At 45.1% G+C, this 21,982-nt stretch overlaps 1 long non-coding RNA gene across 1 annotated transcript; it reads left to right on the forward strand.

The window, feature by feature from the left end:
• The first annotated feature begins 37 nt into the window (after window positions 1-37).
• Window positions 38-16,766, forward strand: LOC131497394 (uncharacterized). Its single transcript, XR_009254943.1, has 4 exons — window positions 38-213; window positions 12,302-12,460; window positions 14,345-14,434; window positions 15,875-16,766. It is a non-coding gene; the product is annotated as an uncharacterized LOC131497394 (long non-coding RNA).
• The last annotated feature ends 5,216 nt before the right edge of the window (window positions 16,767-21,982 follow it).

Below are 21,982 nucleotides of genomic sequence, written 5' to 3' on the forward strand. Positions count from 1 at the left end.
TGGACAGTGCTGATTTCAGTAGCTGGGGAGCGTGGCTCACAGCTGGATGAGGCCTTAGTGACCATGTGGTCCTACAACCACTTCCCTTTTACAGTTTTAAGGAGAGAGAGAGAGAGAGAGAGAGAGAGAGAGAGAAAGTAACTGATATCAGGCCACACAGTAACCCAGGTGTGGAGCCATGATGAGAACCCCACCGCTTTCCCATTGGGACAGGTAGGATCTCTAAGAACTCATGTGTGCCTAACTCATAGAGGGTGGGAGGACAGGACCTTTCCTCCTTGTCCCAGATGTGTTCTTCCTTCTCCCTACTGAAGGCAACTCCCTTCTGGAAGGAGAGGACAGGTACAATCACCTGCCTGGGTTGTTCTGCATAGGCCCACAAACTTATAAAACCCTCTGATCCTCACAAACCTACAAGGCCAAGATGACGTTGCCCATTGGTAAGGTGAAAACAACGGGGCCGAATGAAGCTACATGTATTGTCCAAAGTCAAGGGACAGCTATTAAGGACAAAGCCAAGGCCTGGACTCAAATTCTCATGTTCCAAGTTTGTATGTCGAAAGAAAAGCCTCTCTAAAGAGGTCGTGCAGTGGCCACTAAGATATAATTGACTACCATGTGAGGGACTTATATGGGCAATCGATCAAGATACCAGGCTGTAATGATGAACTTCTTGACCTTGGCCATGCCACTTCTGAAACTTGGGCCTTAATTTTCTCATTTGTAGAATGGGAGCTTTCCCCAGAGGACTTCTAAGATTCCTTCCTGATCTGGTGTGCTGTGACTCTCGGTCTGGATGCTACACCCAGTAGCTTAGGCCTTCCTTATCCACTGTGGGCTGAGAGTCCCATTAACTCCACAGCTGTACAGCTAATGAACTTCTCAGCCAAGGAGGAATTAATAGCCTAATCACACTAATGGCCACCGCTTCACAAATACCTACTATCTACTGTGCATATATGTATCCCTGATCCTAAAATACCCTGCAGAGTAAGTCTTAATGCCTCCATTTCACAGATGAGGAAGCTGAGGTCCTAAGAGAGTAAGGGATTTTCCTACAGTCATACCATTAGTAGGGCACGGTGGAAGAGTTCAAAGCTCCACGACTCTATCAACTACTGCATGCTGTCCTGACTTCATCACCTAAGCATCTCTGTCATTATTTTCCCTTGGATTCTGAGCTTTTTTGCGCCTCTTCAAGAAGTTTATTCTTAAATAAGGAAAGCATTTGGCCCATAGGGCAAGGTTCCACCCAGCTTTCCCAACACCATCACCCCCAGCTCCAGGAAAGGGGAAAAATAGCAAGGAGGGAAAGGTGTTTGAAAACATTCTGGTTCACATAATTATTATATTTGGCAGGGTATCCCCTGGAGACTAATTTAATGCATAAATATATGTATATATAGCAATCAGAAAGTATCACAGGGTTTGCTGAATCTCTATTTTTTTTAAAAAAAAAAAAAGCAACAACCTCAGAAACAACAACTGTATTGAAGACGGGAGCAGGTGGAGACAAGGGTTTTCTTTTTTAGCTCTTTGGCCTGATTCTTCCTGTTCCATGGGGAGGGGAGAACAGAGAGCCAAAGAAAGTGATTGAGAGGGAATCTTGAGGGAGAGCAATGTATGAGTTTTCTAAAGGATAGGACAGGGAGAAAGTGAGGATCGTGTGTGCCCACTGAAGACTGGGTGGCTCGATCATAGGAGCAGGGGTACCAAAAGCAGAGATATCATAGGTGGTGGTGATGGATGGGCACCATACTGTGTATTGCGTGCTGTGCTGGGCATCATGGCTGCAGCCCGCAAGGCCTGGAAAATGTCATCAACACCTTGAGGATCGGTGGAAGAGATTTCTAGCCTAGAGAATCAGGGGCAGCTTCGCAAAGGAGGTGAGACTTGAGTGGGGCCTCAAGGGGGAGAGACACCTGGGTGTCTCAGTTGATAAGCATCTGACTCTTGATTTGGGCTCAGGTTGTGATCTCATGTTTCAGGAGATCCAGCCCCACCTCAGGCTTTGTGCTCACAGCGCGGAGCCTTCTCAGAATTCTCTCTCTCCCTCTCTGTCTGCCCCTCCCCAGCTTGAGTACTCTTTCTCAAAATAAATAAATAAATAAACTTTTTTAAAAAGTGTATTAAAAAAGTGGGGAGCGAGGTGGGGGGAGAAGAAAGGACCGAGGGGGACTTTCCGGGCCTGAGGGACGTTGTGACCAGAAATGTGGTGAGAGGATTATGAGTAACACACTGGGAGATGGTGGTTGGATTTTTTGATTGGAGACAAGGGTCCCTGTTGAATAACACTGAGAGATGAGTTCAAAAGAGATCGTCAGGAGACTGCAGAGATGCCTGGTTTCTCAATGAAGGGGTGTGGTGATGCTGTGTAGACCATGAGAAGACCCAAGAGATTACAAACCTCGTTGGACAAGCACTTGGGAGGGCAGCTGAAAGCTGCTGTGGGAGGATTAGGCAAAGGGAAATGAGTCTGAATCGGAGCATCGCAGGGGATGGGGAAGAAAAGAGCAAGGAGAAAGGAGTCGTTGAGGAAGGATTCTCAAGACTCCGCAATGGGCTGTCTGTGGCGGTGGGAGTCCAGCAGGGAGAACGGAAACTCGAAGTCCTTCTGGGAGGTTGATAGAGACAGGAAGGATGTCCTTTGGGGGAAAGCTGGTCAGCAGCTTGGGGCCCTCCGCAGCTGTGGGAGCCGCTGCCTTTCCTCAAGGGAAAGGGGGTGCCTGGCCCAACAAGTGCATGCTTTTGGTAACAGCTTCCTGTCGAATGAGAACTGAGCGCATGCTTTGTGTGAGGCGCTATGCTCAATGTGTTACAATCTGTTCATGGAACACTCGTGACAAGCCCGAGAGACGTATTATTCTCTCCATTTTACAGGTGAGGAAGTTAAGGAGCAGGGAGGTTAAATAAAATTGCCCAGTATTAGTCCACCAAGCAATTGATCTGACACCAGCATTTACGAACTCAGCAGCGAGGGGTGACAGTAGGAAAAGCAGGCTCTGGGAGTCACAGAGACCAGAGTTCGAATCCTGTCAACACCAGTTACAGCTCAAACACGTTGCTCAAGTTAATGCCCTCAATTTCCTTGCCCATAAAAATGGTATCATGCCATATGCTTCATCTACCCTATAGGGCTGTCCTGGTAGAAATAAAAACTGGGATGATGTATTTGAAACTGCTCTGTAAATTGTGATGGGCTGCAGGAATGTGGTGTCTAAGAGACACGAGCCTCTGAAATCAGCTATGAAGTACCTGGGTGCTATGATTTGTTGCTCTGTGACCTTGGCTGAGTTTCTTAACCACTCTGGATCTCAATTTTCTTATCTATTGAGGGAGAGCCCCTCCAAGGATTAAGATAAACACAGAATTTAGAATTTTCTGTACATTTCTGCTTTCCTCATTTTCCCCATGTCAGCCATCCCACCCAGTTGTACACACCCATCATGCACAGACGTAATAAACACCTCCGTCTCCCTAACCCGTCCCTTCTGTCATTAAATCTTAGCCATTCTGTCACCAAATTGTAGCCCTAATCTCTCCACTGTTTGCTGTCACAGCCTCTACCCCTCTCATCCAATCTGCCGTATTCTCTGCCTGTATCAAGGCCATGACCTCCTACTCATCTTGCTTGGACCTTTTCATCCCTTACCTATCCACTGCCCGCCCACGAGCTGGAGTAACATTTTTAAAACCACAAATGGGGGCGGCTGGGTAGCTCAGTCAGTTGAGCATCCCACTTTGGCTCAGGTCACGATCTCGCCATTTGTGAGTTCAAGCCCCACATCAGGCTCCCTGCTATCAGTGCAGAGCCCGCTTCAGATCCTGTCTCCCTCTCTTTCTGCCCCTCCCCTGCTTTCACTCTCTCAAAAAATAAATAAAACATTAAATAAATAAATAAATAAATAAATAAATAAATAAATAAAATACAAACACAAATAGACACATATCATTATTTTGCTTAAGACACTTCAATAGCCACACCCATTACTCTTAAGTCAGTTTCTAAATTCTTTCTACAACCCACAAAGCCTTCTGTGGTCTGAGTGTTGGCTACCTCTGTAGCTGGCTCTTGGGCTGATCTCTGTTCTCACCCACCACACTTTAGCCACCTTGACCTTCTCTTAGCTCCCTTGGATGCCGTTCTCCTTCCTGCCTTAAGACCTCTGTACAAGCTATTCCCTCTGCCTAGGACATTTCCCTGCATGTTCTCTAGCCAGTAACTCCTGTTTAGCCTTCAGGAGCTGGCTTCAAAGTCATGTCCTCTCCAGAGCCACCCCTCACTACCCCAGAGCAGTCTAGGTCACCTTATTATACGCTCTCAGATATCCTTGTTCTCTTTCTTCCCATATTTATCACACAACCGGTTTTTATTCATATGTGTGAACATCTGTTTAACAGCTATTTTCCCCACTGGAATGTGAACTCCATGGAGTCAGGGTCCAGTTTTGTCTGTTTGTTTGCTGTAGCATCTCCAGTGCCCGGGCCCTGGCAGGTACTCAATACATAGTCGCCCGATGCTGAAAAAGACGTCGGAAGAAAGCATCAGGCACAGAGGTGAAATGAAGTCTACATTCAGCCCATTGTTCTCTCTCCTCTCCCTCTGCTGTGGCTCTAGGCCAAGCTGGGATCCTGGGCTGTCAGGGACAATGGTAGGTTACATTGCATGGCTTTCCAGGGTGGTTTTCTTGTGACATTCCTGGCATCTGGAGTGAGGAGGGCAGTAGGCATGCCAGGAGCCTGAGAGAACAATTAACATCAGCCTCACGTGCCTCTGTCCTGGCTTTCTTCTCTAGGAAAGAGAGAGAAACAGCCCGTGTGCTGTTGAGAACACTGCTGGGTCCCAGAACCTCTGTCTTCATGGGAGGAAGAGACCACAAGGGTAGGCTCAGGGGGTTGGCCAAATGTCAGGGGATGGTGTAAAATGCTGAGATAAGAGCTTCCTAGGGATACAGCAGGCACAAAGCTTGGCATCCTGATTCTGTTCATCTTCAAACAGATAAGGCATGCCTGGCCGCCACGCCCCCTGCATCAGAATACAATGACCTCCAGAATTTGTATGCTCTCCTCACATTCTTCACCCTGCTGGGGTTAGAAGTGAATCAGGAACAACTCTCAGAACAACAGTCCCAGATTTTTACCCCATTTTCCTGATGTGTACATTGAGGGACAGAGAGTCAAGCCACCCACTGGTAATGGACAGAGACTTAACCATGTGAAAAATAAAACCTTCCTCTGTTCACAGCCCCATTCCTAAAGTATCTGTAATTTCTGTTGCAAAAGTTAAATGGATTAGAAGAGACCTCCTTTGTGGGAAAATGAAGTGCTTGATTTAATAACACAAGGATGCCAAGCCTCCTCTAAGTACCCACTCTTCTGAGAGAAGAGGCACCCAGAAGGACCCAATTCACCATGGACCTTTTCTGAACTCCACCTTTCCACAGCCCTTATAGTCAGCCTCTGACATACAGTCAGTCCCTCCCAGCATTACAGGTGGCTTGCAACTCTTTATTGAAGCCTGGTGCACACACAAGGCGTGCACTCTCATGAGCGTACAGCTGGCTGAGCTCTCACGAAGCAAGCACCTCTGCATGACCAATGCCCAAGCCAAGAAGTAGAGCATCATTGACCCCAGTGAAGCACCTACTTCCATGCTTGTCTCCGGTTCCTACTCCCACCAAACATAACCACTATCCTCATTCCTAACAGCATAGATAAGTTTGCCTATTTTTTTTGTACTTTTTTGTAAGAATAGGGTCATATGAGGAGCGCCTGGGTGGCTCAGTTGGTTGAGCGTCTGACTTCGGCTCAGGTCATGATCTCGAAGTTTGTGAGTTCGAGCCCCACGTCAGGCTCTGTGCCGACAGCTTGGAGCCTGGAGCCTGCTTCGGATTCTGTGTCTCCCTCTCTCTCTGCCCCTCCCCGGCTCATGTTCTGCCTCTCTCTGTCTCAAAGATAAATAAAACATTAAAAAAAATTTAAAGAATAGGGTCATATGGCACGTACACTTTTGTATGAGACTTGTCCATATTGTTGCAATAGCTGTGGGCCATTCATTCTCACTGTGGCACAGTGCTCTAATCTACAGATAGAGCACCATTTATGTATCCATTCTACATTCATGGTCACTGTGACATTTTCCAGGCTGTGGCTATTAGGAATAACGCTGCTGTGAATCTTCTAATGCATGACTCTTGGTAAACACAGGCATACATTTCTGTTGGGTATATATACCTGGGAGTAAAATGACTATGTCATAGGGTAGCCATATGTTAAGCGTTAGCAAATACTGCCAGTTTTCCAAAAACAGTTGTACCGATTTACACTCCTACCAGCAGCATGTGAGAGTTCTGTTATTTTTTTTGTTATGTTTTTCTTTTTTTAATTATTCTCCAGTTATTTGTGGGTATAGCCAGAGATAGTTATAGTTTCAAATGCTCTAGTCCTTTATTCCCATGAATCATTAAACCGTCCCCTACCCACTAATAGGGGATGATTTTGGCTCCTAAAATTGCATGGTACACACATAATTTTATTTTCCTCACTCGTTAACTCTTGTTCATCCTTCATGATGCTATTCAAATATTACCTCTTCTAACTTGAGCCTGGGCTGGGTGAGGTACCCCTCCTTTTTGCTTCTGCCCCACTGGATGGTTCTCCCAGCCCTTCTCACTCATTCTGTAGGCACCTGTCTCCCCCATCAGTCTATCAGACCTGGCATGCTTCACGGGAGGTACTATGTCTTAACCATCACTGCCTTCACTACTTAATACTGTATAAAGCATAAGGTAGGCTTTCTGAAAATGTGGAATGAATGAATGAATCTTTCTACAAGATGGTAAGTCTATGGAAAGCAGGGGTCAAGACCTCTACTTCTCTTGCATCACCCCAGTGGATTAATTAGGCACACAGCAGGCACTTAATAGAGGCTTGCTGCAATGAATTGGCATGAACTGCAAACCAACAGCTCCAGTTGCTTAAGGGAAAGAGTCTTGTTGAAAACCACAAGGGCAGGGCTGGGCGGACAAGACTCTCAGTCTGGATTTTGGCAACATTTGGATCTTACTTCCTGCTGGCTTCTCTCCTGTCACTCAGGAGGGAGAGTGAGGTGATTCAGACTTACTTCTCACCCACGCACAGAGCTGACTTCGCCCCACTTTCAGCCCGGCTCAGGCTCTGATTTCCCAAGATCTGAAGTCCAGGATCCAGAGTTGCAGCGATGGAAATAAAGCCCAACCCACCTCCTCCACCCCCAAGTCCTCGGGAGCAGATTCACAAGAGAGGGCCCCTGCTCTTGACTCATTCTGGGCCTGTCCCTCCTCTGTCATATGTCATTCTCTAGAAGTAGAAGGCAGATCATGGATCCATGGTGGTCTTTCCTGGGCTCCAGACAGCTAAAGGGGAAGCCATGACATCTTGGGCAGACTGAGACCCAATACTGGCCACTGTTCCTGCTATTCCCTAACTTCCGACACTGTGAGATGTCTGGTCCAAACCGTGGTGCCCACAATCTGCTGAAGACTTAGAGAACAGCACATTTTCAATGCTCTAGTTAAGCTGGCATCACGCTTCTCATCAAGGGGACTGTAAACTCAGTGAGAAGAAAATGTGTAATGAAAGTTCAGTAGATATCTTGTCCCCATGTAAAAGGGGATTATTTCTACCAAAAATTTGATAGAAAGTAATTATGACCTGCTTTCCTCAAAGACTGGGAAATGGCCATTTCTGATCCTAACTTCCAGCAAGAAGCAAAATGATTTCTGTTAGGAAGACACAAAATCATAATAATAAACATAATCCTTAATCTTTCTTTATGCTCAAAGGAATATAAGAAGATGTATTTTCATGCAACTAAATAATAAATATTCCAAATGGTGGCACAGAAATAATAAGCAGTGCTTTGTATATCCATAGAGGCCCTGTTTTCAAGTTTTAATTCTGATATGGAAATGCTGTGCATCCTTACTTAAGTCAACTCCCTTTCTGGGCCTCAGATTCTGCATTTATAAAATCGTTGCCTCCGTGTCTGACATGTTGAGAATGTACAAGACTAAGTTTTTGTAGCTCTTTAACAGAAATTAACTATGCATTTATTAAATATAAAATATTACACTTAGGCCCAAAGAAACAATGGCACATGCATTCATTCAATTAATATTTACCTATGCCTACTATGTGCTAGGTGCTCGGACACAGAAATACAACCACTGGCCCTGCCTATCATGAGTTCAAGGTAGAGTAAGGATGACAGGCACTTAATGGCATCCTCGAGCAAGACAGGCATACAAGAGTACACTGGGTACAGAGAGCCACACGCTCTCTTGGGGGTGACAAGAAAGGATTTTCTGAGCAGCGAACCTTCAGTGGTCATGAAAGACGCATCGCCAGGAAAAGAAAGGAGAATACAAATGGATATTTAGAGCTCAGACAGAGAACAGACACATCATGACTTCAGGCTTCCACACGGGAAAGCAAGTTACTTATGGAATCCAGCCAACTCTAAAGCCAGAATGAGCCAATACGACAATGTGCTTGTTACGAGAAAACCCTCCAGCAGAGTATCGTCTGTCTCGGCTCCACACTGCCCTCACACCCACTGCAGCCCTGTCTCACTCACTCCCTGACTCCGGGAAGTTCCATCACCTTCCCTCCATCTCAGGTTCTCCAACTGGAAGGTGAGCCGGTAGGCTGAGGCCGGCCTGGAAAACCCTTACTACCCGCACCATCTCTAGGCCTATAACAATGACGCACCAAGAGCTGTCCCAATAAAAAATTAGACCTTTTAAAGCTTGAAAGACTTGGCTGCTCTAAGCCCACTGGCTGAAAAAATGAATGGCTCAACAAAACCGCATTTACCAAAAAAATACAGCCACAGAGCTCCTCCTTTGAAAAAAGCATGACTCAAGATTTACAAGTGGATTTTATAGAGAACCCATGTTAGACGGTAGGAAGTGTTTGTCTGGAAGATGTCCGGCTTCTGATTGTACCACGACACTTTCTTTCACAGACACCAGGCTGGGGCAGGTGTTGTGACGGTCCCTACGACCTCTGCTTTTTACTGCCCCATGAAAGCCCCAGGCCCACATCCCAGGTCACAAAGGATTATTTTGCTTGAGGATTCTGAGTCTGTTTTGTTGTTTTCAAGTTCTCTCCCCGTAGAGTTTTTCCAAATCCCTAGCATTTACATAGACCAGGAAAGGGGATGGGCTGTATCCCACATTAACACGGGGCAAGCCCAGACTCTGCCCTGTCCACATTGGGATGGTCTGTACTGTGATCGGCTGGTCCCTTGTAGCCCAACAGATAATCCTGGGCAGCTGCTCCTCCCCCTAATGTGGGACACTGTGGACTCTTGAAGAGTGGGGCAGCCACTCTGTCTGTGCTGAGCTTGTCCAAAACTGTCCCTACTGGCTGCACGAATTGTACTTCTTAAATAATCAGCCGTTTCAGTCCTTCCCACAGACATGCTCCAGATTTATGGTTGGGGCTATCCTGCTACCATCCTGAGACATGGGAAGTTACCCTCTTGTGCCCCTGCACAGCCCCCCTCCAGGAGCCACAGCACTGGCTTACCTTGCTCACCATAGTCAGAGACCCTCACTGAGCAGCGAAGGGAAAGAAAAGCAAATTCAGTCTTAGAAAGGCATCCTGCTATCTTTATTTGCTCTATTAATTAAAGTAATGAGAAAGAAAACCAGAAGCAAAAGCTGAGCAAGCTTGTCCCTTGGAAGACAATTTGACTTTGTGACCATGAAATGTAGACCAAATGAGGCAGGGCAGTAGGGAGGGGAACCTACTCCTTTGGTCAGTTCCTAGAAGTAGAAGAAAGCCTAGTGCACATTGGGACCTTGTTCTGGTACCACATCCCCCTCCCAGCTCTGTAGTAGGTGAAATCAGTTCCAGGCTAAAGCAGACTAAGTGATAATAGGTAGCCTGGAACCCAAACTCACATAGGAAAAGAGAGTTTTGATCTCTTCTTGAGAATGGGCATTTAAGGAAGGCTGGAAAGCCCAAAAACCCAAAGACCCTCTCCGGAAATGGGAAGATAGGAAGGGCATGCCCTCGAAGGGAAAGATGAAGGCAACTAGGGAAGGCTGAACTTGAAATTCACCTACCCCACGGTGTTGCAGAGGGTCCATCCTAACCCAGGACACCACCTGGGCTGCCAGCTGTTGCCCCAACAATATTTGATCTCTGTGATGAATGCAAGACTGCATACATGCAACCCAGTGCCTTTGCTTGTGCTGGAAGTTTTATTCCTCCAAGCATCTCAGTCTCTTCTCCTTGCCCCACTTACAAGTTTATATATATAGGTGCACACACACACACACACACACACACACAGGTCTCTGCATCCAAATCAGTTTCATAAAAATCAAAAGCCTGGCCAAAATGTTACCTCCTCCATGAAGCCATTTTGGAGCACCCTTGCTTAGAAAGTCCATGGCACCTTCTTTGGTCTTCTATCCTATAATAGATTCATGTCTTACAGCCATTTGCAAATGTGCTTTATTTCTTCACTAGCTTGTAAACTCCTGGCATGCAAGAGCCCTATCTTACATTTCTGATTTCCCACAGTGCCCACAGCAGTGGGCCATATTGGAACCTAACCTGAAAGGGGTCCTTATAAATATCTGTTGAATTAACTATCCTCCTTAGCCAAAAGCCTTTGGGCGGAAAGGAACTAGGGGGTGTGGATTTTTATTGGGCGTCCCCTGTATACAGGTCTTAGACAAAGCTCTGAAAGTACAAAACGAAAAACGAAGTCTGACAGATGGAGCCCAAAGACATAAAGGGATATTGATAAATGCAGTGTGGTCGATGAAGAATGGCAGAGGCACCACTCACCCAACCTGGGGCAGAGGTTGCCCAGAAGAGCATTTCAGAGGCATGACCTTGAAGTTCTACCATCAGAGCTCATCTGAACCCTTGCAGGCAGCAGGAGGAACCATTCAAACATGCCAGATCCTCTGACTAGCATGGGGACCACAGAATTCCAAGGGAACTGGGCCCCCAGCACTGGATGGAGGGCAAAGGCAGAAAAAACTTCACATAGCATCCAAACTTCTTGGGGGCTTGATTAATTGCTTTAATTAGCTAGCCTATAACCATTAAGGCAAGTGGCATGGGCAGTAATAACACAAGAATGGGACCCAAGATTAGGTGTAAACAGCAGAGTGCTGGACCCAGCGGCTGGACCCTGCTCTCTGAAGCTGGTCCTGGAGCCAAAGAAGGGAAATGTGCAGGGCGTGATCAAAGGCGGACCAGTGCTGATTAGCACCGAACGTCTTACCTTGTCAGCACCAGCTCCCGGGGTGAATTAAGTGCCTACAAAATGAATGTGCGCCTGGAAAATCTCCAAAGTGGATTTTATTCTTGCCCAAATGTTACCCAGTATTTTAATTAACCTGGGCTTATTGTTCTAATTACTTGAGTTTTATACCGTGAATTGCTGTTCAGGACTGGTGATGATCTGTAAACACAATTACCATGTATATTTCCAGCAAAGCTTTGCCCTTAAGTTTTTATTTAAAAAATAATAATTAGCCACATAAATCTTTAATTTCTAGTTCACTGGGGCTAACAGACTGAGTAGGATGGAAAAAAAAAAGCTTTCTTAGAATATCAAGATCTGGTCTTAATAGCTTCCCACCATCAGATACCTTAATGGGCTTACTTCGCTTTGAGCAATTTCAGGTGCAAAAGTTAGGGATGCAAAACTCCGCCACAATATATCACTGAGTGAGAAAAAAATAACACATAACAGAATGTAGGTAACAATAGCATTTTTTAATAATAAAAAAAACACTGCGTGAATGTGTGTTTGAGTGTGTGTGCTTAAAATATGCATGGAAGGAGATATATATATATATATATATATATATATATATATATATATACCAATCTGTTAACGCTGGTTAGTTCCCCTGGGAGAGCAGGACTGGAGGCACTAGGGACGTAGGAGAGACTCTTCATTTTTATTTTATATGCTTCAATATTGAAGTTTGAATTTTATAACACAAGTTTTACTTTTGCAATTAAAATATTTTGTAGAATCTGAGAATCACCACTTCTTGAACGAGCCAAGGGCACAGCAGCACAAAGAGCCATGCAAGGGGAGCCCATGCATGGAGGGTGACTGCAGCTACACAAGCCTGACATCCTAGAGCACCCTCTTGGGTTGTCACAGTGGCATCTTATAGAACCCAGACCTCCCCTCCTGCCCCCCTGGCTTCTGCTTTTGAAACCTGCTTCAACATTTTACAATCCACCTTCTTTGTTTCTCTATCCTTTATCTCAGGACACACGCTGTCTCCCTGCATTGGCTCCTTGATCCCTAGCCCGCTTCTGTCTTTGCCCTTAGACTCCATCTTGGTGTCTACCTTGATCTTCCAGTGTGAGCCTTTTCTAACCACCTGTGCTCCAAAGACTCAGGCTCCACCCAGTCATCATCCAGCAGGTACGCCCTCATGACCTCCTCCCTCGAGGTCCTCCCTGTGGGTTCCCAACCCGGTCTAGAGTTTAATGATACAGATTTTCGGCGGAATGACCCTGAAACACAAGCTAATTATTTATTTCTAGGGCTCCACTAAAGAAAATTAACCTTGCCAATGCAGAAGAGAAACTAAGGAGGTTGGACCTGAGAAATACTACTCCCAATAGGGTACCTTCCTGAGAGATTCTCAAGAATGGTTTGTATTTGCTTGATTTTTACCTTATGCGCCATATTGGAACCTAATCCCCACCTAAGATGTAATTCCCGAGAGCTACATTTAATTGGATGCACCTGAAATGTAAATAGATTAAAATGTCACTCTCCCCCCATTTGAAGGGTAGGTGGGTGATACTATATCCAGAGATCCTCACTTATTCATTCACCCAGAATGTATTAACTCATTCTTAAAAACCATTCATTCCCCCACTATGGGCAGGTGATACACACTTAAGATGCTGACATGAGGTAGAAAAGGTTCCTGTTTCAGAGCTCAAGTCCACCGCATGAACGGATGTGGGGGTTATGGCTACAAGGGTGAAGTCAGGCACGTGTACCAGGTACAATGGAGGCACCAATTAGCACTAGACAACTAGCTCCCAATTCACGCTAAAGGAAATGCTGATGTGACAGACACTATCTCTGGCTTCAAAGAGCCCATCCTCCACCAAGAGAAAGAGAGAAAATACTGTAGGAGAATGTGAAAGCATCACGGAGGGTATCCAGATACAGAGACACGGACTCTCAGGCTAGAGATAGATGGCCTGACAGAAAGGACCAATAGAACAATCTTAAGGAATGGATGATTTTGTGTGCCAAACTGAGCAGGAAGGGGAAACTGAACAGGAAGAGGAGAAGGTTGCTCCAGGCAGAGGGAGGAGCTTGTGCAAAGGCATTATGTATTCCTGGACAGGTCAAGAGTTTAAGATGCCTGGAGCCTAGAGTGTATGTTGGAGAGTACTGGCTGGGGATAGCAGGTCCCAGGGTATAGGGTCCTGAAGGTCTGGCCAAGGAATCTGCACTGTATTGTGCAGACAGCTGAGAGACTCTTGAGAACATTAAGAGATCATGACCTGAGCCAAAATCAAGAGTCAGATGCTCAACCAACTGGGCCACCCAGGCACCCCGAAAACCGATCCAATTTATGAAGCACTTCCTCTGTGTCAGCCTCCAAGCTGGGTGTCGGACAACTGTCTCCTCTTCCAGTGCACAGAATGGCACCACAGGAGGGGGGGTGGTGTGATGAATTCTCTTTTGCAAGGAGGTGAAGGCAAGTCAAGTCACAAGTTCCCACAATTAGAAAGTGAATCGGGATCTGAATCTAAGTTCAAGCCAATACTCTGCCATGATTTGTTACTTGCCTTGGCTTCCTTCTTCGGGGGTCAGGATGACAAAGGCCATGGAGCACACTGTAGGAGGGTCATGGTGGAGACGGCATTCCCTGTGTCAGTCCCTGGAACAAATACTAGGTGCAGTGTCATAAATGCCTCAAGGTCTTGTGATGAATTCCATTGGGAATGGAAAGGAAACATTTTCTTTCTTAGGATCATGTGTTTTCTCAGAAGATGATAATCATTTAATCCATTCTTTTCCCTTCTTGGCTTGTTATCAGGAAGCCCCAAACTTTATCCTTAAACTCAGTAACTATCTCAGCCAAGTAATTAGAATATATACTCTCCCAATCTTTTATATGCTTTGTTGGAATGTCCTCTTTTATTGTATCCATATATTTGTTTTAAGATACCTCAAAGCTTTTTGGTATACAAAAAGGAGGATATATAAGAACAACACAAAACGTGCTCTATACTTAATCTGGCTTTTCTTTTGGCCTTTACTCTGAACAAATCTCAGAATAAGTGCTGCAGTGGGCAGGCTTACAATTCCTCCTTCCCTGGGTTCCATCTGTGATGCACTCTTCAGACAGCATCATCATAATGCTCGGTAAGTTCCTGGTCTGTATTCTGTGTTTGTTTAATCATTCACTTAGTACCCACGAGGTATCAGACACTGTCTCCCATTTAATGTCCCATTTAATGCAAGGTAGTTACAATTACCCCTGTTGGACAGATGGGAAAGCTGAGAGCCTAGGATCACCCAGATAGTAAGGAATGGAAATGAGACTTGAATTGAGGTCTCTTTGATACCAAAGCCTGTTTACTTTTCCCTCTGCTATGGGAGGCCTGATTTCCTTCATCCTTTTGTGATCGCACAAGATTGTACATTTCCTGCAACCTCCAAGTCTCCCTACGTGGTCAGCTAAACCAATTAATAAAAAGGCAAAAAAAAAAAAAAAAGAAAGAAAGAAAGATAGATAGATAGATCTGGTCCAGGCTATATAGACAGGACTAAACATCCAGACTGGCTATTTTCCTGACCTAAAGTAAGTGCTTTCAAAGCATAAAAATAGAATCTTTCTTTTCCATTTATCTTTGTCCTTAAGAATCAGAGTGGAGAATATGTCAGACCCCCTGACTTGTCTATCTTTGTAAAAAAAAAATTTTTTTTAATCTTTTCCACTGAGCTCTTCTGCTTTTATGAGGCCCAGTAATGAAAACTCAGTGTGCAAATCCTAACATCAAATCCATGTTACATAATAAACCCCCGCCTTCCAGCCCTCTCCAGAAGGGTAGATTTCAGTGAGAATGTTTCAGAGCTGAAGTAGTAGAAATTCTTCTGTACCCTGATGGCCATCTTACTGTCTTTCTGTCCACCTGGGGGCAGAACCGTAGACTCTCATCTCGAATCCACATCTCAAAAAGCCCACATTCCTGGAAATACACCTGCTCATCCAGGAAGGAATTTTGTCCTTGGGAAAGCCCAGCAGACATGGATAATATTGTGCAGAGAGTCCCCCATCTCATGGTCTGGGATGGAAGGAAAGAGAAAGAAATAAGAAGGAAATTAACATTATCTTATCCAAAACAGTGCTGAGCAATTACTAAGCTAGCTTCATTCCTCAAATAGCCTTTCGGTGAGTTTCAGTGAGGAAACTGAGGGTCTGAGTGGTAACATGACCCAACTTCATGACAACAAGCAAAGAGGGGGGCCACAAAGCCAAGCCAATGTCTAGCTACAGACCCCATTGCTTTTCCTCTTCATGACCTTGCCATGCACATATAACCACAGACGAAACAAACCCTGAATAATCCACAAAGACTAACGTGTCTTCTGTGAGAGAAGTCTGCGCCGGAAGGGGTCACCAAGGACAGCTTCTGTTTGCCCAAGTCTCCACCTTCTGTTTGCCCAAGTCCTACCAGAAATCCCTCCATAGACACTCCCTGGCCAGAGCAATCTCTGCCACCATCCCGTGTGGGGTCTCAGGATGGCTCTCTCCCTCTTAACTATGCTGACCCATATAGAGACAAGTCTCTTTCTCCCTAGATTCAACCAGGAAACAATTGGAAAACTTCAAACAGCATATGTAATAGGCAAGTACAAGAGAGAAAACTATGAAAGCAAAGATTCCATCAGCTTCCCAGAGAAGGGATTTCTTAACACGTCACACAGGAGCCCTTCCATCCAGGTATCCATACGTAACTAGAAGGGTTTTTAGCTCTGGATTTTGTGAAGAAAACACAGGTATTTGCTGAGAATGAAGAGGTCTACACTGCTGCGATGAAAAAGCTCTGTCTTTATTGGGCATAATTATTTATAACAAACCATCCATACAGTAGATTATGATACCAGATGATAAAATAAGCAATAACTCAAAAGTATAAGAATAACCTTTCACCATTGTGGTTAAGGAAACATCTTGGGTCTGGTCAGGATTCTTCCCCAGGTGTGAGGGGCTGCTCTGGGGACACACTGCCTTGGCCGCAGTTCACTTCCACTCCTTGCCTACCAATAATGGAAAACTCCGGGATTTGCCTCTTATCTTCACTGGTTCTTTCTAATGACCTTTATGGATACACTTACTTCTCTCCAAAATGCTAAGAATGTACAGTCCTTGCTTCTCACTGCCCTTCTTGTTCATGGGGTGACCAGGCAGTCCTGCCGCACTTGATTTGGCTGACTTTAAGTGTTCTGCATCTGGGGCCTTTCTGATGTCTGCCATGTTATTCCATGGGTAGGTTCTGTGATATGTTCTCCACTGTGCGCTGGGAAAGGCATGATATACTACATCTGGCAGAAAAGTCACTTCCTACCTTGAAGCCCGTAATGAATTGGAATCCCCCCGTGAGGCAGAAGCTAGGACACCATGGCGCTTCTTGTGTAGCAGCACAGTTCAGAACACTACCATTCAAAGCCATTCCATGTCAGGCACATAATGTTACTGGTTTTTAACAGGTTACACATGCTACTCTCATTTGATTAAATGAGAGATTTAACAGGTTACACATGCTACTCTCATCTGATTAAATTCTCACAGAAATCTACAATGCCAGTGCTGGTAGTTCCACAATAAAGACAAGGAAAGAGTGAGCTGGAGAGATGTTATGGCTCGCCCAGCGTCGCATATGTAACACATTACAGGGTTGATATTCAAACCTAGGTCCTTACGCGTCCTCCTCCCCTGCCCCGCTCTGTGCTTGACATCATTCCCGAAGACCTCTGCGGAGCTTAAACTTTATTCTGAAGGCCAAGGGGATCCCTAAAGGGTCTAGAGAAGACTAGTGAGGTGCTCTGCTTTGGCAGCAGCATGGATAATAGGTGGGTGTAGCAGGATTCCAGGTAATGGGAGTCAGAGCAAGAAGTCAAGTACGACACCTGGGTTTCTGGTGTGGGTGGCTGGGTGGATGGTGGAGCCATCTGCTGAGGTGAGAAACTTAAGGGGAAGGTACTTGGGGAAATAAAAGGTGAGGAGGTCGATGCTGGTCATGCTGAATTTCAGGTGTCTGAGGAGCACCCGCTGAAGCATACAAAAGGAATCGCATACACAGGCCTAGAACTCAGAAGCAGGATCTGGCAGAAGCTGTAGGTTTAAAAGTCATCACGTCATCCATGAGCTGAAACCAGGAAAGTAGATGGTTCTCCAAGGAAAGCATATGGTATAGGAAGGGGGATGAGGGGAGATGACGGGGGATAAAGGGAAGCCTAGATATGTAGCTTGAGGCAGGAAAGTTTCTCCTCTCTGTGTTCACTGAAAACTTCCAGCCCTCCTCCTGGTCTCTGGGCTGTCTACCACCTCGCTCCAACTTGCATTTCAGGGTTCTAATGAGTTGAGCTCCCCGAGCATGGATGAGAAGGAGTTCCCCCTCCATCTTCCACACTCCTAGAGTCTCTGCTCATAGCAGGGCAAACAGAATACGTGATGAATCAGCAGTTTCTTGCCCGTGAGACAAATGTATGTTCAGAGATTGGGTTGCCTGGCATTTCCCCATACTGGTTATTATCACCTCCTCCCTGCAAACACACACACACCCAACAATTGCTACAAGCAACCAGAATATGAATGGGAAACATATGATCTCGTAGAAACAGCACAATCTTGGGAGTCAAACAGACACGATTGAAATCTCAGGTTTAATCTGTAACCCTGAGCAAATTCTTTCGGCTCCAATGGTCAGTTATCTTGTCTATGAAATGGGCTAATTCTCCCCTAGAGACCTAGAAGCAGTTCAAAAGACCAGGTGAGCTCCAAGGCAGCCAAGGGGCATCTTGAACACAGAAGATGCCCAATTAACGAAATGCTGCCTCCCCAGTCTCAGATGGAGCCAGAGCCATGCAGAGACTCTGAGCTTCATACCAAGTCTTTTGAACCCAGAGTGAGTTCTGACAGTCCTGTGTTTACCCATCTGCCTCTCTAACCAGAGGCTGGAAAATCAGGCTCTGTGATTCCCAAGAAAGCTCTAGCTCTTGGACCAGATTAGTAATGCTAAGACAAAAATGCAACTTTCCCTTTCTTTATATATAAAAGGATAAGAAAAATTTTCCTCCCAGCCCTCAAGCAATCTTGTGTACAAACACCATTGAAATCAGCAGGTGTACGTTCCAAGAGAAGACTCTGTGTCTTGGACTCTTTTGAGTAGTTTTCCCCTTCTGGAAAAACATAAAAAGAGAGAACAGCAGAAGATACAAAGTAAGGATCAAACCCACGCGCAACAGTGTCCAACTTCTTCAGAGGCATTTTTCACATAGGTTCTGAGCCTGAGGATAAAAGAGCAGGCTGTTCCCTCAGATCAACACTAGTCTCTAGCCTCTGCCTTTGTTGATGCACATTCATCACCTGAATTAAGGAGGCAGCGTTAGTGCTCAGGATCGCTCTGAAGGGAGACAGGGCATCTCCAGTCTAAGGTTAATGGTGAGCTCAGGTGTATACAAGTCTTAGAGAAACACAAATCCTAGAGATTATCTAGCCCAACTGTGTCATCTTAAAAATGAAGGATTTATTCCCAGAGAGGAAGAGTGACTTTCCTAAAGTCACAGGATAAATCAGTGGCAGATTTGGGACACAGACTCAAAGCTTATGATTCCCAAGTACCACTGCCATTCCAAGTACCACCTGCACCCTCCCCCGAGCATAAATATCTTCTCTTACCACCACAGATTGGACATACAAATGGATATCACAGGAGTTAAGATATGTCAAGGGCTCAAAACACCCAGGCTTCAATGGACAACCATCAAACAATGGTATTATAATAATATAGCATATTAATATTAGAACAATATGATATACTCTAATGGTAATATAATATACTGATTACAATAATATAATATACTTCAATAAGTGAGTATAATACCGTGATAATGTTATTCTGTTACTCAGTTTGGAAACAACTTTTGACTGACAAAGGCATCATCCTCCTTGACTCCATAGAGTGGGGAGGAGTAATGGTATTCTAGGAATAAAACATCCTCCAGGGATAAGGATTCTTCATCAAATCTTTATTTAATGCCTACTACATGCCAAGCATATTCTCAACTTGAAATTACTGTCAAGGATGAAACGTTCCCTAAGATCTCATGGTCTGGTGGGAGAACAGATACAGGAGCGTTCATTGGCACTGTGAGATGATCTGTGTCAATGGAAGTCAATATAATGGGTTTTGAGTGTTGGATTTTTTCTATTAGTTTGATGGGGTTTATAGAGATAAAAGATACGTGTCCACAGACAATCCGCCATATTTAACCAGGAGTTTCAAAAGTCAATATCTGAATGGGAAGATAAGTAAGAGGGAAAAGAGGAAGAGAAGGAGGAGGAGGAGGAGGAAGAAGAAAAGAAGGAGGCCCTGGCAAACAGAGAACTGAGAGAAGCTGTGAGATGTAGCCATGGAACCAGGAGGTGCTGGCAATGGCAGAGAGTTACCACTTCATTATTGCTCGTTGCAACGTGGCAAGAATTTGCCAGCCCTGAATCAGTGGGGTCCTTTCAACGTATATAGTCAGCAGCTACCGTGATGCCAAGCTCCTCCATGGGCCAGTCGGCTCAGACCGTATCTATTTGATGAAGGACATGGAGTTACCACTGAATGGGTTGACCAGTTCACTGAAGCTACCTACTCGATCTTGTTATTTTTTCTACTTAGAAAAAAAATGGATCTTAAATTATGTAGATGATTCACAATGTCTTTGATATGTAGGTGGCACTGCCTTTCACCAGAAATAGACCAGCTCAACCAACTTCTTTGGTATCATAGAGGTGAAATCCATGCGTGGCATAAAACTGCTCCTTTTATTTCTTCTTTCCTCCTACCTTCCTGCCTTTTTTTCCATTCATCGTTTGCTCATTCGCCCATTCAACAACACAGAATTATTGTATATCTACAGTATGCTAGTTCCTGGGCAAGGCTCCCTAACCAGGGTTTGGTTCATGATCTTGAGGCTGGCAGGGCTAGCTAAAGGCAATATCAGGAGAGGTGTTAAAATAAGGCAACCCAGCAGAGCCTGGGAAATCACAAAGGAAGGGAATTCCAAGATCAAATCCCAATGACTTTGGTTAAGGCGAGAGAAGATGTAGAAGAAAAAGTAAGGGTCATAAAGCAGAAAATCCTGTGAGCAGGATGAAACATGCCCACTGTCTAGAACCCAGGGCTTGAACCTTGGGAAAGGCCTGCCTCCCCTTGGAGAAGGGGAGGGGGTAGGTGAAGTAAAGGAACCGTGCACGGTTGTTAAGATTTGAGGAAACACCATCTCATTAAAAGGAAACATAAATTTACAGATTTCTTAAATAATAAGTTGAAAGCCACTGAGTCCCTCTTTCCCCAATTAGCTTGATTCTCTATCCCAGCCAAGAAATCCCTCTTATTAAAGCTGAAGTTCCTTTGTTTAAGATTCCCTGTCTTTTTGGGCTCGTTAGCGTTTTAAAGGATGTTTGCATGCTTGTTACCTGTCTGACTTTCACTTCATCTCCTTGGCACCTGATTAATTGTTACTATTTTCATTAAGGAGCCTCATGTTGATTCTTCTTGCTCTGTGTCTCTCAAACATATCCCTTAATTATTCTTTTCCACGGGGATATTCCTTGGTAATATTGCTTTCCATTCCCACCATCACCACGTGCTGAGGCCCTCATCAATTCAAGCAGAGAAGATTGCAATGGTCTCCCTGTCTTCTCTGCTTCCGACCTCCAATCCCTTCTCCTACCTGTTGAGAAACTAATTTTCTAAAAGCCTCATATTATTTATATTCCCTCACTCAAACTTCCTGCAAATGAAACAAAAAAATATAATAAAATCCTCCCCATCATTATCTAAATAATAAAGTACACCTGCACCCACATACACACACCCACACGCACCAGTGTGGCTTTACGCCTCCTTTGTGCCTTAATTTGTTTATTCACCTTCATGTACAAACAATTTTCCCTTCTCAGCCTCTGTTCGCAGACCTGAGCTACCAAATTTATATGAATAAAGCCTTTAAATAGACTTCCTTTCCTCAATAGTTTTCAGGTATTGTTATTTCCTCTGCCTGGAACTCTCTCTTTCCTTCCCTCTGGTATAGACACTGTAGTAAAGTGGAAGGAAGGAATACTTAAGGGGAGTCCCTGGCTGTGTGACCTTGGACAAGTCACTGACGCTGTCTGGGGCGCAATTGCCTTTTCTCTAACTTAGCCCCAGGAGATTGGACCGGCTGATCACTAAAGAGCTTCCAGCTCTTACCTGAAGTGAAGCCTACCCTGGAGTCGCCTTCACCTGCCCTTCCCAAGGTGATTCTCCTTGACAGAGACAATCACACCATGGCTTGGAGAACAAGGGTAGAACTGCATTTGTGCTACAAGCCTAAGAGCCCAAGCTGACAGATCCATAAATGTCTCTTCTATTTCTGAAGGCAGTGATACAAATTAGAATGTCTGCCTTGGTTACCTATGCCCAATAAGAGTGCTAGCATTGTATGTGGGCACCAGACTTCCCCCGAACTTACATGCCCCACCCCCGCCCCAGGCAGCATGAGCCTGCAGGCAGGTTTAGATGCCGGCAGCTCAACCCAAGCATCGGCCAGGAGACAAAGAACGGAAAGGAAAGGTTAACTCCTAGACATATAAGACACTCGCAAGATGTTTGTATTTTCAGAGTGTTTCACACACCTCGTGGCGCTTGACCC

Source organism: Neofelis nebulosa, chromosome 16, assembly GCF_028018385.1.
Source record: "Neofelis nebulosa isolate mNeoNeb1 chromosome 16, mNeoNeb1.pri, whole genome shotgun sequence".
In the NCBI taxonomy this organism is placed as follows: Eukaryota; Metazoa; Chordata; class Mammalia; order Carnivora; family Felidae; genus Neofelis; species Neofelis nebulosa.